At 44.9% G+C, this 17,349-nt stretch overlaps 1 long non-coding RNA gene across 1 annotated transcript; it reads right to left on the bottom strand.

Moving 5' to 3' along the window:
- Nucleotides 1-206: 206 nt before the first annotated feature.
- LOC121816456 (uncharacterized) lies at nucleotides 207-17,344 on the bottom strand. Its single transcript, XR_006056042.2, has 2 exons — nucleotides 7,907-17,344; nucleotides 207-7,247 (listed from the first exon to the last, which is right to left on the bottom strand). It is a non-coding gene; the product is annotated as an uncharacterized LOC121816456 (long non-coding RNA).
- Nucleotides 17,345-17,349: the final 5 nt, after the last annotated feature.

Genomic DNA, 17,349 nt, shown 5'->3' with positions numbered 1-17,349 from the left:
CAAGATACAGACTTTGTCAATTTGGGTTTTTTTCCCCATTATTGTGATGGGGTTTTTAAACTCATCATTTTAAAATTTATATTGGGTACATATTGGAGAGTAAATGTTTGGGTTTTGAGAGGAGGAACTTCAAGAAAGGATAGTTGTTAGGAATAGAGTTCTGGAGAAGAATATGAGGCCCCAACAGATGATACGAGCATCATAAATTTTGCTTTTAATAAACTTTTAATTACATTTATAAATCAGAACTAAATTCTACCTTGAATTAGGAGTCCCAGTACAAATACATGTTATTGCTTAAAATACTAATGGCAGCTGAATTCAGAGGAGATCATGCTAGATTTCATGGACTTCTAAAAACCTTCATGCTTTTTTCCTATAGAGGACAGAGCCGCCCAGTCCTTACTCAACAAGCTGATCAGAAGCAACCTTGTCGATAACACCAACCAAGTGGAAGTCCTGCAGCGGGATCCCAACTCCCCACTCTACTCAGTCAAGTCCTTCGAGGAGCTTCGGCTGTGAGTATCTTCTGACTCTCCCCTTTGTGTTTAACTAGAAATTTTAGGCCTGTTAACATGTATTTTTTCATCACTACAGAACATTTTTAGCTAATACAAGTTTAATAAAATAATTTAGCTGTTTTGGGTTAGTAAGTAAAATTTCCTGGTAATTTGTAAAAGCTTTAGCTACACACATACATCGAGCCCTATTAACAGTTGTATTGTTAGCTAGATACTTGGCTTCTGTCTTCAACCAGAGACTGTGATTTTCATTTTAAACTGTTTTTCTAGGAAACCACAGCTTCTCCAAGGAGTCTATGCCATGGGCTTCAACCGTCCATCCAAGATACAAGAGAATGCATTGCCTTTAATGCTTGCTGAGCCGTATGTGTCCTGATGCACCTCTATCCCATGTTACTTTTTTTTTACTTTCATTATTAAAATATATATATATATACACATGTTCATTTTAGAAGTTAGAAAACAATGAAAAATGAGAAAAGAAAAAATTTGTTATCTCCCTCCCCTCCACACTATTAATATTTGGAGTAGAGACTTCTAGATGTTTTTCTATGTAAACTTGGATTTGTATACTTTTTGCTTAAAGGAACCATATAAAATGGTTAAATACTTTTTTTGATATGATAATTATATGATAATATTTCTATGTTGGTAAATACATGTACATTTATACCATTTATATACACCATGATTTCATTATATGAGTAAGTAAATATATGTGTCAAATGTAGATGACAAAAACTAAACAGAGTTTGAGGCGATCAGAACAGTACCATTGCTAACATTGTTTTCTGAGGCAGTGCTGCTCACACTTTCAGAGGCATGTGAAACTCATGGGACTTTATTAAAATGCAGATTCTGGCCTCAGTGAGTCTAGGGTGGGGACTGAGGCTCACCATTTCTAAGACGCTTCCCAGTGTTGCTGGTGCTGCTGGAGTCAGACCACACTTTGAGGAACAGGGTTCTAGAACAAAAGGAACTTTTTATATTTCACATGATTATATAAAATTGCATAAAACCCTAAACCCTGAAAACCCCTTTCCCTATTTGTCTGAAAACAGATACTGTAGGTCTGTATTCTCTCAAAGTTTCTAATGTCCTGTGTCACAAGAGTGATATTTTTTCAAGATGGTTAATGTCTTTTTTTTTTAATGACATTTTGAGCATACCTAAAATGAATAAATGGAATATTTATTATATTGTTTCTAATTGCCACTTGTATTTATGGATCTTGATGCTTTCAAAGATGCTCACTGTTAGACTGTCAACGTTAGAAGAGCTCTGAGAATTTTCTGATACTTGTCCTTCATTAACTTATTTATTGAGGACTTGGTTTGTGACACATAATGTACTAGGCACTTAGATACATTAGTGAACTAGGAACTTAGATACTTAGTGAACAAAGCAGATGAAAATTCTTGCCCACAAGGAGCTTACATTCTAGTTCGGAGTATAGATTTATTTTTATTAAAAATAAATCCATAGTATGTTTAAAGGTGATAGATTGTAAATATAATTAATGCCACTGAATTATAAACTTTAAAATGGCAAATTTTATGTTATATATTTAACCACAATTAAAAAAAAATCATTAAAGTCATACACCAAAAAGATTGCCTTACATACTTTAAATGGGCGAACTGCATGGTGCATGAACTGCACCTCAGTAAAGCTCTCTTTTGAAAAGGTGGTGAGTGCTCAGGAGAACAGTAGACAGAGCATGATAGGAGGGGGGTTGGGAAGACCAAGACTGCAGTTTTACCCCCAATGTTTTATTACGGCAGTTTTCAGACATACAACGAAGCTGAAAGGGTTTTATAGTGAACACCTGTATATGCACCTCCTAGATTCTTTCACTGACACTTTCCCGTGCTTTATCATGTATCGGCCCACCAGTACCTCTTGCTTTTTCAGGCATTTCAAAGTAAGTTGCAACTTTAAATCACGTAGTTGGGGTGGAATCTCATTAAATAGGTGATATCTGAGCAGAGACTTGAAGGAGAAGAGAGAGTTGGCATGCTGTCACAGGGACGGCTATCCCAGGCAGTGTCTAGCTGCTGCAGAAGCCCGAGGACGAGAGCATGGCTGGTATGTTCTGAGCAGCTCTGGGGCAGCTGCTGTAGCAGATGAGAACGGAGAACTAGCGGGGAGCCCCATCAGGTGGGACCTTATAGGGCATTATAAGAATTTTAACTTTTTCTCTGAATGAAATCTGGAGTGAATGGGAGGGTTTTGAGCAGAAAAGAAGAATCACTCACTGCCATGTCAAGAGTACATAAAAGATAAGAAGTGCTTCAAATTCCACCATAAAATCCTCTATCTGTGAAGCTAGCATATGTACTCTACTATAGAAGCCAAAGCCGCCTCCTGTCAAGCAAGCCGAGATACTCATTATTTAATTAAGCTTTATTCTTCATTTTTATTCACTGAAAGAATACATGAGATTTAAACTCCTAAACAGTTTGTTTTCTTGTGCAGCCCACAGAACTTAATTGCCCAGTCACAGTCTGGTACTGGTAAAACAGCTGCCTTTGTGTTGGCCATGCTCAGCCAAGTAGAACCAGCCAACAGACACCCCCAGGTAAGGGCTTGAAGCTGAGTTTTCTAACTCATAACTAGAAGGGAAATGCCATTTGATGAATTAAAAGATGAGCTATGTATTACTTTTTACATCAACCAGAACCCCTTAAGATGAGCACAAATAACATGGTTGATCTTCCAATAATATAAAAAATCCTTTTTCCTTTTCAATGACATGCCATTCCTAGGATAGTGCTTACAGGCTATGCTCCTTTAGCTGTAGGAAAAACCTCCTTAATCTCTATTATCCATTAGGAAGTTCTGAGAACCTTCTGAGTGAGAGAAAAGGAAGGTAGTCTCCAGCTGGAATTTCAGATCCCTGCTCACATGTGATTTCTGGTACTCCAGTGGCCAAATAGCTGTTCTCAAGTGTCTACCCAGCCAGAGTTCTGACCTCTGAGAATTGTACAGGGGTACAATCCAACTTTGCAGCTTAAACAGTCAGATGGTGTGCCCTCCGTCTACTCTTCCCTCCAGCCTCAGCGGGAGGAGTCATTATGCCCTAGTAGTAACTCCCCATTGCATCGCAGTGAGCGTCTCGAGCTCTCTCTCTGCGCTCTTTCCCTACCAGTGTCTGTGCCTCTCCCCGACGTACGAGCTTGCCCTTCAAACAGGAAAAGTGATCGAGCAGATGGGCAAATTTTACCCGGAGCTGAAGCTAGCTTATGCTGTTCGTGGCAATAAGTGTGAGTATGAATACGTGATCCTAGTTAATTAAGGGAATAACTTTTTACTTTGAAAAATCCCAAAACATATGCAGTAGTTGAAATTTACAGTAAACACATGTGCCTTCTACCTGGACCTGAAAAGTGAACATTTTGCCATATTTGCTTTACGTGTATTATGTGTATCTTGGGTGGAGGGTCAATCACTTGAAGGTAAATTGTAGGGGACTTCCCTGGTGATCCAGTGGCTAAGACTCTGAGCCCCCAAAACAGGAGGCCTCGGTTCAGTCCCTGGTCAGGGAACTGGATCACACAAACCGCCTCTAAGTCTGCATGCCACAACTAAAGATCCCACATGCCACAGCTTACAAAAGGTCCCGTGTGCCACAACTAAGACCCAGTGCAGCCAAATATTTTTAAAACGAAAGAAAACTGTAGACATCCCGACTATTTCAAAGTAATTTAGTATGCATTTCATAGTAAGAGCATTCTTCACCATACAGACAATACCCATATCACAACCAACAAAATTACAGATTCTCTGATAACTAGCATCTTTTCCATTTTAATTTCCCCCCTAATTATTCCAGAAGTGTTTATGGTTTTTTTGTTGAACCAAGACTGAGTCAGTATATATGCATTACATTTTGTTGTGGTATCTCTTTAGTTTCTTGCAGTCTAGAATAGTCCCTTCACATCCCAACCCCCACCCCTGCAACTTTGTTACATTTATTTTGAGCAGACCAGTTGCTTATAAAATGTTACAAATTCTGACACTCCTATTCACTATTAGTACTGGAAGTCCTAGCCAGAGCAATTAGACAAAACAAAGGAAATAAAATATATCCAAATAAGAAAAAAAAAAATGTTACAAATTCTGGATTTGTTTAATAGCCTAATTTTTAAAATGTTTCTATTAGAGTAAAAATGTTCTAGAATGTTCATGGCAATTAACTCTGGGAGATATTATTTTCTTTATCCACTCTTTATCCACTCTACTTTTGCTTGTTTCACAACAAACTAACTTTGAAAAAGTCTACTTGTGGGGAAATGCAAACCCAGGCTAGGCAGAATAATATTGACAAAGAAGAAACATAGGTATGAAATCCTTGAAAGAGGTTGATGATTATAGAGAATGTAAAAAAGAACACTACTGAAGAGGTCTTCATCTCATGGTTCATGCCTTTACCAAATCTTATCAGCATTACTGTCTGTTTTTTGTGTGTATGTTCATTAAATACTATAATGCTATCCTGACCTTGCCTTAAAATATTAATGCAAACATCAAAACAATTGCTTTAAAATACATCATAGCTTTAAAATTGCTTGGAGAGTGAACCTGGCTTTTCATGGGAAATACCCATGAGACAAAACACATCTTGTCTCCACAGTGGAAAGAGGTCAGAAAATCAGTGAGCACATTGTCATTGGCACCCCGGGGACCGTTCTGGACTGGTGCTCCAAGCTCAAGTTCATCGACCCCAAGAAGATCAAGGTGTTTGTTCTGGACGAGGCTGACGTGATGATAGCCACTCAGGGCCACCAAGATCAGAGCATCCGCATCCAGAGGTAGGGCCTCGAGCCAGGAGGGACTTCTCGGCTCCCAGCCTGCAGTTCCTGCTCCTGTTGCCTCACACTCCCCTTCTTGCCCCTGCCAGGCTCTTCACAGCTCTCAGGGGCATTTGCTTGATGGGCCATTTCCATGTCAGCGCTGAGCACGCCCCCTGCCCGGGTTAAGGAGGGAGACTCGGATTCTCAGTCACCCGTCCCTGCCCCATGTCTGCTCCCCCTTCCTCCCCACAGCTGCTCCCCGCTGCCCCTTCCTGGGGACTCAGGTCATCAGGCCTGGGGAGGCTGTGCCCTGGTCCTTCCAGGGAAAGCCTGGGTCAGGGTCATGCTGGACACCTGGGGCTCCCCTTGCAGGATGCTGCCCAGGAACTGCCAGATGCTGCTTTTCTCTGCCACCTTTGAAGACTCTGTCTGGAAATTTGCCCAGAAAGTAGTGCCCGACCCGAACATCATCAAACTGAAGCGTGAGGAGGAGACACTGGACACCATCAAGCAGTATTACGTCCTGTGCAACAGCAGAGACGAGAAGTTCCAGGCCTTGTGTAATATCTACGGGGCCATCACCATTGCTCAAGCCATGATCTTCTGCCATGTGAGTAGCAGCAGCAGCAGCAGCAGGCCTGCAGGGTTGGGGGGCCCCTGGAGGATGTGGCCCCGCCCCTCCCACTCAGACAGCTCCACTTATTGCCCCGGAATGTTAACTGCCTGTGGCTGGAAAGGAAATAAAATCAGTCCCAGGACCTAGTCTCTCAGGTTGTAATGAGTTGTAAGGGGAAGACTGAAGACCTAACCTTCTCTGGTCCCTACTTCTTAGAGATTACTTGGGGGGAAAAAACTACAAATACCTTCCAATGAAATAATTTTTTTTTTTTTTTCCAATGAAATAATTTTAAAGTATTAAGAATGTACACCCTTTCAGAATGAAGACCTTTGGCTCAAACCACAATAACACTAAGATCACTGATATACTTTATTCCCTCAAAATCATATTGCTAAAAAATATTCAGAAACTTTAAGCCCATCTTGTTGACTGAACTCAGTAGAGCGTTCATGTATGTTAATAGCAAAAAAGCCACTTTTCTGCAGGTGTCTTCATTTTTTTTTTTACAGGGCTCTTCATTTCAAACAATTCTTTTCACTCCAGACCCGCAAAACAGCTAGCTGGCTGGCCGCGGAGCTCTCAAAAGAAGGCCACCAGGTGGCTCTGCTGAGCGGTGAAATGGTGGTGGAGCAGAGGGCCGCAGTGATTGAGCGCTTCCGAGAGGGCAAAGAGAAGGTTCTGGTCACCACCAACGTGTGTGCCCGCGGTGAGCAGAGACTGGGTCCTGGCCCGCCAGGCTCGGGGCCGCAGAGAGATCGTGTGTGGGAGGCTGCGATGGTTTGGGGGAGATGCTGGTTTGTGGGCGCGCCTGTGGGCTCCCTCCGCGGAGGAGAGCGTCCACAGAAGCCGGGAGTCCTGGCTGGTGGCGAGGCCGGCGCCTGCTCTTGCGGCCCCAGTGCGGCGCCAGCTGCTTCTCCAGATCCTCGGATCCAGCGGAGGCTGTGCGACTGAAGCCGGAATTCGGCCAGCAGCGGGACGGCCCCGCGCTCTCCCTCTGGGTCCTGCCACCTGCCCGTGTCCCAGCCCCAGAGCTGGGCTGTCGCAGACCCTGCCTTCCGCCTGAGCTTGGTGAGGGTGGGCCTGACTGGGCAGCGGCGATTCCTGCCTCCCGTCCTCACTCGCGCCCAACTCTTCCCTCACGCAGGGATCGACGTGGAGCAGGTGTCTGTCGTCATCAACTTTGACCTCCCGGTGGACAAGGACGGGAACCCGGACAACGAGACCTACCTGCACCGGATCGGGCGCACCGGCCGCTTTGGCAAGCGGGGCCTGGCGGTGAACATGGTGGACAGCAAGCACAGCATGAACATCCTGAACAGAATCCAGGAGCATTTCAGTGAGTGCCGGGAGAGCCCCCTGCCGGGGCCAGGTCGCGGGGGCAGGCGGGGAGGGGTGTCTCCATGGCCCCGAGAGGCCCTTCCCCGGGACAGGAGGTCCTCCCGCTCCCGGAGCGCTCGACGGGGCCTCGCGTGACCGCCCCCTTGGCCGGGCCGAGGGGCCGGGGGCCTGGCCGCCGCCGGCCGTGTGCCCGCCCAGTCCCGGGCGCCTCGGGGGCTCAGGGAGGCCTGCGGCGGGGGCGGCACGTCCCAGGGAGCCCCGGGTCCTCCCCGCCTGCTGCCCCTCCCCTGCCTGCGTCCCCTGTGATCTGTGCGGGGCTCTCTCTGAACCCTCCTCTCTCCCCTCAGATAAGAAAATAGAAAGACTGGACACGGATGACTTGGACGAGATTGAGAAGATAGCCAACTGAGGAGCTCCTGCAGTCGCTGTGCCGCCCCCGCCCGGGACGCGAGTGCTTCCACGGCGCAGCCTGCCCGTCCCCGCGAGGATGACGGCACGAGCAGACAAGCTGCCTACCTCATCTGAAATTACGTTTGGACTTGACAAAAATTGTGCAAATGATGGGGGAAGGTAGAAAAAAAAAATTGTTTACACAACTTTTGAAGATTAGGCGTGAATACACAGAAATTTACCTTTTGGAAATTCTGTTTTTTGGCCAGTGTTTTCCCCATCATAACCATAATCCAGATGTTGTGGCTGGTCGTTTGCTGAGGAGTCTCAGTGGCAGCCCAGCCTGTTGTCTGCTTAGAAGTGTTGAGGCCAGCCTCTAGCCCTTATAGAAGTCACAGAGTTGAGGTGAAGAGAGAACAGAGAGAGACCAAGTAGGTTAGGTTGTAAGCCAGTCATCATGTTTGGTGTGTGGTGTGAGGCAGCAGAGGAGACGTGTGAGTTGCTGCTTTGAATTTGGGTTGGGGCAGCTCATTTGAGTGTTTTAAGCCCCTACTGTCTGATGGCTACAGCAGGAAGGGATTTGCTAAGCATGACCCAAAACGCCAACCTGGCACCTTTGGTGTATACCAGTCTGTTGCAGACCATGGCCTAGTCTCAGCAGCTGCGATCTGTGTAGAATGCACATCTGATAACTGGCAGATCCCTTGCCTGTGCTTAAACAGTCCTTTGGAGAAGCTATCATGAAGAATTAGTGGTAGTCCTCACTTGCCACACAGCCTGACCTTTCAGCGTCTCTTTTACATCCCTAATATCACCTTGACCTCTTAGCAACTCTAAGCAAATAATAGGTAATCTGGTTTGGAGAAACAGTGAACATTGTGTTTCAAGTTGCTAATGGCCAGGCTTAAGGCAGGTCCAAACGTGACCAGCAATAGTCACAAATGCTTTGCCTCTAGATTGCAGAAAGCAAGTTTGTTTGTTTGTTTAAATCAGAGCTGGGGAATGGTTTCAGAAAATTCGCCATCTTGATTATAAAGGAATTCTGAGTGTCTGCGTCTGTGGTGCTCAGGACACAAACAGGAGCAACTAGGAGACACAGTGGACTCAGACATTTCTCTCTTAAGGCCTCTGCTCCATCCTCACTTGGTATCTCGTGCATAAGTCAGAGTAAAGAATAGGAATGGAAACCTCCTCATACCCAACCAAAGCTGTTGGTACCTAGAGTGAAAAAGCACAGATGACATGAAACTGAGGTGCAAGAGCATATGAAACCCCAGCCAAGAGGAGTCCTCTCCAGCTCTTTGACAGAAGGGCCACTTCATCTAGAATCAGGCCTGTAAGAGGGATTTTCCGTGGTGAGAACTATTTGAATCCCAGGCCTTTCTTACAGGCATTTCTGTGTTTTAGAGCCAGATTTGTCTCCTGGGAAGGGAAGGGGCCAATGCCAGCCCCCAGGTGGTTTCTCTGACTACAGACACTGCAGAGAGAACCACAGACCACCAGTCTTGCCATGTTCCCCTACAGGCACCTGACTGTGTTGAGTCTGTTCTTCTGGCCAACTTTTAGCCACCTTGGGAGTCTTGTAAGAGAAGAAATTTTACACAAAGTCCTGCAGACCAACCCTGAAATAACTTAAAGGCAATAATTAAAGGAGTACAGACTCCTCCTGAGGCTGCAGGCTGAGCACACCCCACATTCTTGCAACACAGATGACCTATCTACTGAGTAGCCCCAAATCTGAGTAGGAAAAGGAAGGGATGTGCTTCAGACTCTCTAACAGCAGGAATACATGGGTATCTGAGAGAAATCTAAGTCAACAGTTCCTTATCTGGGGGCTTGGACCCCTAAGAACTCACTGGATGGGTTCCATGGAGTTTATGTAGTATTTTGAGTTTACATGTGTTTTCCTGGGGAAAAACTCCCAAAAGAGTATGTGTCTTTTTAAAAGGTGAGACTCACTTTATGGACGGCTCTAGAAGGTCCCCCCAGTGTCACTGCCATCCACACTCATTCCTGCCAGTGCCTGGCTTCAGGGGGGTTATGGGCCACAGCTGTCTCTGTGACCTTGTGCCATTTTGAGACACCAATGATGTAAAAATGTATTGAGCCCTTAATGAGCTTCAGTCCCCAGAGTGTCTTTCGCTGTTTTTAGCAAGTTCCTATGTATGAAATGATAACTGTGCCCTAGAACAGAGAAACTTGCTTGAAAAAGATTCTGGCCCAGTGGAAAATTCTGGATATGTTCATTATCCATAAACAATAGATTTTACTGATTTTTTGGAGTGTTCGTTGACTATATGCATAAGAACTAATGAATTGTTAATGTATTCTTTATTGATGCTTAATGGAGCTTAATTATGATGTGTTCATGTTACTAAGACATCATTTCTGAGCACACACAAAAAAGCAGCATGTTTTCGTTGCTGGTACTGGTGAAGATTTATGTATTATTCCATAGACTAGTTACCACCTTATAGTACTATCCTGTTTCAGAGTTGACACTGCTCCAACTGGGAGCAGCTGGGATGTCTCCACAGGCCAAGAGCCCTACTCAGTTGCCAGGCTCCTTACCTTCATGTTTTTCTTGCTGGTAAACCAGAGGCTGCTGGCTAATCAGAAAGAAGGCCGATGCTAGCAATACCTACTTACTGTTGTTATTCCAAAAAAATTTGTGGCTCTTAAAATTTAAACACACTAGGCAGAAATAATTTTGGGGAGAAACCCAAAGGGAAGGTTTGGAAAGAACAGATGACATCAGGGTTGAGTCACAAACGAATGACTCATGAAGTCAGGCCTGTCACCTTCACCAGGAGGGACTAGCCCATCTTCTTCACCAAAACCCTCAAGCTATTGTAGATTTCAGGGACTCTCTTCAGGTTTCTCTTGATCCTGAACACAGATAAAAGGTTCTCAGGGACCCCCTGCACTTTATCTGACTTTGCTTTTCCGCTTGAGAATAAATGTTCCTTATTCTGTTGACTGACTCAGGTTGCAGCATCTTCTAAAAATGACACAGTGGAGAGGGAACCTGAAGGGCTGATGCTAGGACGCTCCAATACCCAGAAGAGCTGTTCTGCCACTAGTATTCAGCAAAGCAAGGGGCTTTTCCTTAGCCTTAATTGTAAAGTGGAGAACAGGAGTAGGTGGAAAAAAAGATTATATGAAGCCTGAGAGTGGTGGCTGTCTGGGATGTCAGCTGTTCAGATGAGACACTCAGTCTCTGCTCTATCCATCTCATAGGCTGCGGTGCTTGGGTGGCAGATCTTTTATGTGGTCCTATAGTCAGTTTCTTCCAGAGGAAGGAGGGTCAAAGAGGGGGGACTATTTAAATGGAACTCTCCTGGAAGTACTAGTACACATTTTGTGAGTCTTTACAACTGTTATATCCTCATCCATAGGCTTTCCGTATCATTGGAATTCTGCAGTTGGAGAAATGCCAAATGGTCTTAAGTTAGCTTAGACCCTGGTCTAGATCACCACTGACATCTGGGTCTACACTGTCCCTAACAGTGTTCCTGCTTCTACTTGGATTTTCCTCCAGTTCATTTGTCACACAGCAGCCAGGGTAACGTTTGTAACGTTTGAGTCTGATTATCCCACTCTCCTCCTTAAGTCCTCCAACCCTTACTTTCCATTTTCCTTAAGTGCAAACTGGGTAACATATTTTGTGTGTGTGTGTATATCCCTAATACTTTGTGTACTAGGCATTCCTCATTTGCTTTACTTCCCCCCCTGTACTCGACGCCAATTCCATCCTCAGCGAAATTTCCTCTTGTGCTGGGATACTCCTTGGTGAAGCCAGTGATCCTGTGCATTTCCCTCTCTAATTTCTCATTTTGAGGCCATTACTTCCTCCCCTAGCCAGCCCACTCTGAAGCAAGAACAAAAATTCAAAGGAACTGTCGGCACTTATGGATGAGGCTAAGAATGTTTCACCTCCAGGATTCTAGCTAAGATGGGCATGTGGAAAGAGCGAGTAACTCAGGCTGCAGGCACTCGGAGCAGAGTGAAAGATCAGAGGATAATTTCTTCACGCCACCCCAGGGCGTCACCTGCGGCCAACCTCCTGTTCAACAGTTGCTGAAAGCCCCTCGCCCTCGACAGAGCACAGGACAGCTGGGCACCCAGTGTGGGGAGAGGAGCCTGGACGGAGAGCCTCTCCCCTCTGCCAGTGGCCAGGCGCACCAACTGCTGAGGTTGCTCCTCTGCTTGGAACTCTTCTCCCGGTTCTTCCCTCCTTCGGTCTCACTCCCGCTAGTCCTCCTCTTTCAATAGTAAAAGCCGCTTCTTCAGCGTGCCTCAGTGCCCTGTCCTGGTCTCTAGGGTGCCCTGTACTGGTGTCTGTACTTCCCTTACTGACATTACTGTCAGGCAACATTCTACATAAGGACTTGCCTCATGGTCCAGCGGTGAAGAATCTGCCTGGCCATGCAGGGAACACAGGTTCGATCCCTGCTCTGGGAAGATCCCACATGGTGCAGAGCAACTAAGCAGATGCACCACAAGTACTGAAGCCCGCATGCCCTGGGGCCTGTGCTTCACAGGAGAAGCCACTGCAACGAGAAGCCCACGCAGTGCGACGAGGGTGGCCTCGCTGGGGCACAACTAGAGAAAGCCCGCACAGAGCAATGAAGACCCAGAGCAATTAAAGCAACTCGTTAGAAAGGTAAAGCTCTTCATAGGGGCCTTCCCTGGCGGTCCAGTGGCTAAGACTCCACTCTCCCAATGCAAGGGGCCCAGGTTTGGTCCCTGGTCAGGGAACTAGATCCCAAACGCCACAGTTAAGGAGTTTGCATGCCGCAACCAAAGATCCTGCGCACTGCAGCTGAGAGACTTCACATGCTGCAGTGAAGACTGAAGAGCCTGTGTGCTGCAACTGAAACCTGTCAATTTTTAAAAAAACGTCTACACAGGGACGTCTTTGGCGGTCCAGTGGTTAACACTTCCCCCTCCAGGGCAGGAGGTGCACAGCTGGTCCCTGGCAGGGGAGCTAAAATCCAACATGCCACAAAAAAACAAAACCCAAAGCAGGAGCAATATGGTACCAAGTTCAGTAAAGACTTTACTAAAAAAAAAAATTCTACATAGATTATTTACTCCTGACAACAGGTGTATTACGATTCCTATTCTACAGATCAGGACATAGGCACAGAGGTGAAGTCACGTGCCCTATAATACACAGGTCAGAAGTAGCAAGACAGGCTACACACCTGGGGAGTCTGGCTCCAGGGCCCACATTCTTAACCACTAGACTGCCCCTGCCTCATATACAAATAAGTACACGTTTGAGACTACTTGTTTAGCATCCGTGTTCCCTTGAGATGAAGTTGAGTAAGGGTGGGAGGTGGGTAAAATCAGTCATCGCCGAACTTCTAGCTGTCAGCAGGCATGTTGCTGCTGTTAACATGTTAATAGTAGAATATATTTTACATATTTTCTTTTAAAAAATTATCCCCAATCACTTTTTCATATAATTTTTTAAAAACTGTTTGATATTTATAAATTAGTCATCAGACCTTTGTAGGAGAAATACAAAATTGGTCTGGCTCCTGCCACTATTCCTAAATTATTTCCTGAATCTTACAACGTTCCACTTCCCCTTCCCCACCAGTACATACAGGCATCACAAGGAAAAAGGAGCAGTAACTCCAAGAACAGAGCCGCCATCCTGTCGTGCCTGACACAGAGTCAGACCATGGTGCTTTCTCCTAATAAACAATGTAGCCTCTAAGCAGTAACTCCACTAGTGGTGAGGATGCTGGTTATTAGACCAGCCACTTGGGAAGACAATATGTGCATGATGTGTGCATGCCCTTAGCCACTTGTTTTGATGAGTGGTTGAGAATCAAGAAAATATTCTTGGCCTTCCACTTTTTAAAGTAAATTTACTACTACCTGTGTTTTTTATATTTTGTTTTCTCATTACACTGTTTTATTTTTAATTGACGTATACACAGACTGTAATGCACAAATATTAGGTGTATGATTCTACTGAGTTTTGACAATTGTATACACGTGTTTAACCACCAATTATGATCAAAACATTATTTAAAAAAAAACATTTTCATTGTTATCTAATTGGGGTGCAGCTGCTGACAAAATCAGTGCTCACAAATGGTAGACAGAAAAGGAGCCTTTAATCAGAATGCCAGCGATCTGGGGAGACAGTGGATTCAGTGTCCCCAAAGAATTATCTCCGAAGATTCTGCTTGGCAATGAAGCTTTTAAAGGGAAGTAATACCACTTAAGGCTGTATATTGTCACCCTACTTATTTAACTTATATGCAGAGTACATCATGAGAAACACTGGGCTGGAAGAAGCACAAGCTGGAATCAAGATTGCCAGGAGAAATATCAATAACCTCAGATATGCAGATGACACCGCCCTTATGGCAGAAAGTGAAGAGGAACTAAAAAGCCTCTTGAAAGTGAAAGTGGGGAGTGAAAAAGCTGGCTTAAAGCTCAACATTCAGAAAACGAAGATCATGGCATCTGGTCCCATCACTTCATGGGAAATAGATGGGGAAACAGTGGAAACAGTGTCAGACTTTATTTTTTTGGGCTCCAAAATCACTGCAGGTGGTGACTGCAGCCATGAAATTAAAAGACGCTTACTCCTTGGAAGAAAAGTTATGACCAACCTAGATAACATATTGAAAAGCAGAGACATTACTTTGCCAACAAAGGTCTGTCTAGTCAAGGCTATGGTTTTTCCAGTGGTCATGTGTGGATGTGAGAGTTGGACTGGGAAGAAAGCTGAGTGCTGAAGAATTGATGCTTTTGAACTGTGGTATCGGAGAAGACGCCTGAGAGTCCCCTGGACTGCAAGGAGATCCAACCAGTCCATCCTAAAGGAGATCAGCCCTGCGTGTTCTTTGGAAGGAATGATGCTAAAGCTGAAACTCCAGTACTTTGGCCACCTCATTCGAAGAGCTGACTCATTGGAACTCTGATGCTGGGAGGGATTGGGGGCAGGAAGAGAAGGGGACGACAGAGGATGAGATGGCTGGATGGCATCACTGACTCGATGGACGTGAGTCTGAGTGAGCTTCAGGAGTTGGTGATGGACGGGAAGGCCTGGGGTGCTGCAATTCATGGGGTCGCAAAGAGTCGGACATGACTGAGCGACTGAACTGAACTGAACTGAACTGAATACCAGTTAATCACTGAGACATGGGGGGTCAGAGTTGTTGCCATTCCCCACTGTGTGCAGGCTCCTCAACTTTTTAAAAAAATACAAGAATCTTGTGGTTCCAGCTACTCTTATCAGGTAAGGATTCTTTTGCATTTCTTTTCTTTTTTTAAAATTTATTCATCTGGCTGTGCCAAGTCTTAGTTGTGGTATGTGGGATCTAGTTCCCTGACCATGGACACTGCTCTCCCACATTGGAAGAGTGGTTTTAACCACTGGCCCACCAGGGAAGTCTCCTCAACTTCTTTTCTTCTTCTAGCTGTAATCCTGTTCACACACTGATCACACAGTTTGGGAGATTACTGAAGGGGAAGCTAGGGAAGAGATCTGGTCATCAGTTACTTACTTATTCCTCACTTCCATTTCTTTGATCTACAGAAAGAACCAACAAGTTAGGCAAGATATTTTCGATTAGAAGATTTCAAAGGTGTGCTTGGCCTAGAGATGAGTAGAGCCTGGAGGTGCCTGGTTTAAAAGTTAAAGTATAGCTGTACTAAAGTGACAAAAGAGGCTTCCTGCTGCGGTGGGCTTCCTGCAAAGAGCTGCTTACACTGAATCTCATATAGATTATACATTTATGCATCTTGTGTCTGGCCTCTTTCTTTCAACATAATGTCTGTAAGATTCTTCTGTTTCATCATGTGTATCAGTAGTCTGTTCCGTTTCATTGCTGAGATGTATTCTATTTAATAAATATACTGAAATTTATTTATCCATCATCCTGCGATGAACATTTGAGTTGTTTCCAGCTTGGGATTATTATGAGTAAATCTCCAATGAACATCTGTGTGCAAGTCTTTATGTTTCATTTCTCTTGGGTAGTAACAGGAGTAGAACTGCTGGATCACAGAGTAAGCACAGATCTAACTTCTTGAGAAACTGCAGAACGGTTATGTGAAACCACGGCACCATTTTATATTCTCTTGAGAGGCTGTGAGAACTCCAGTTGCTCCTGACAGTTTCCTTGCTTGACCAACATTTAGTCAGGCTCCTGAACCTTCTCCTAGGCCCATCTGTGCACTTCTTTGTAAGATTCAGTTTTAGCGAGAACCACTCACCTTTGATATCTCATCACCCTCAATCTCTGGTCAGGTTCTTCACCCTCCACCATCTCCCAGGTGATGTCTGATCACCCTGGCCTGTCTTCAGCAAGAATCCCATTAATTGGCTTAACAAAAATTCTCCTTATCCCCGATGTTTCCTTTTAGTAATTTTCCATCCACCCCCCTGCTCCTTGACTATAAATTTCCACTTGCCCATGCTATACTTGTAATTGAGCCCAATATTTCTCCTCTGCTGAAAATTCTATTGCAGTCATCCTTATGCTTATGGCAATGGTCCTGAATAAAGTTTGCCTTATCATCATTAACAAGCGTCACTGAATATTTTTTTTCTTTAACACTCCACAGCTTTACCAACACATGGTGGGTGTCGGGAGCCATGTTAGGCATTACTGACAAAATGGAGGCATGGCCCCAGACCCCTCTCCTCATTCCGCAGGCACGGACCTGGGATGAAAGAGTTAGGCGTAATTCTGACTTGTTTTTTCCTCTCCTCGGCTGAGTTGACTGAAAAGGGTTCTTTGGAAGGAATGATGCTAAAGCTGAAACTCCAGGACTTTGGCCACCTCATGCGAAGAGCTGACTCATTGGAAAAGACTCTGATGCTGGGAGGGATTGGGGGCAGGAGGAGAAGGGGACGACAGAGGATGAGATGGCTGGATGGCATCACTGACTCAATGGACGTGAGTCTGAGTGAACTCCGGGAGTTGGTGATGGACAGGGAGGCCTGGGGTGCTGCGATTCATGGGGTCGCACAGAGTCGGACACCACTGAGCGACTGAACTGAACTATTGTTCTTGAGAGGAGCATGAGAAGGCACAAAGCCTTCTGCAGCTGTGCTCAGAGAATAATTCATAAAGTTAATCATTGACATTTGTTTAAGGACTTTTACAAAAGTGTGTTCCAGGATGAGCACATAGGCCGCAGCTTGAGGCCATGGGAGGGATTGCTATCTGAAGCCTATTTGTGAGGAAAATGTTTATGGCAAAGGAGTCTACTGAATTTAGGGCTTAGAAATAATTAAAATAGAAGTTAAAGATTTAAGGAATGTTGTAAAGTTAGCATATTTTACTAAAGCTTATAGAAGCTAGGAGTTTTTAGAGACACTATAGCTAGAAGTCTTTTTAAGAGAGAGTGAGCTTAGGATACTAACACACATTTTGACATAAATGTTGCAATGATTAGAAATGTGCCCTAGAGTAATATATTTTGAAGGCACCACACAGTTTTCTTCTGGGACTTTCCTTTGTGCAAAGCCTTACAGCTCAGAGACGCACACACTACAGGATGTGTCAAACTTAAAAACAGACTGAGGTTTCTGCAACGTGATGTGAGGCAGAAAAATGAGGGCGTGGAGTTTCACCCCACAGAACTTACGGATTTTAAGGCATGACGAGGCCGCTCCTGAGGCAGTCAGCGGAAAGAGCAAGCG

This window comes from Ovis aries, chromosome 14 (genome assembly GCF_016772045.2).
Source record: "Ovis aries strain OAR_USU_Benz2616 breed Rambouillet chromosome 14, ARS-UI_Ramb_v3.0, whole genome shotgun sequence".
Classification (NCBI taxonomy): domain Eukaryota; kingdom Metazoa; phylum Chordata; class Mammalia; order Artiodactyla; family Bovidae; genus Ovis; species Ovis aries.
The sequence above is the reverse complement of the archived record's forward strand: the minus strand, read 5'-3'. Positions and strand labels throughout refer to the sequence as shown.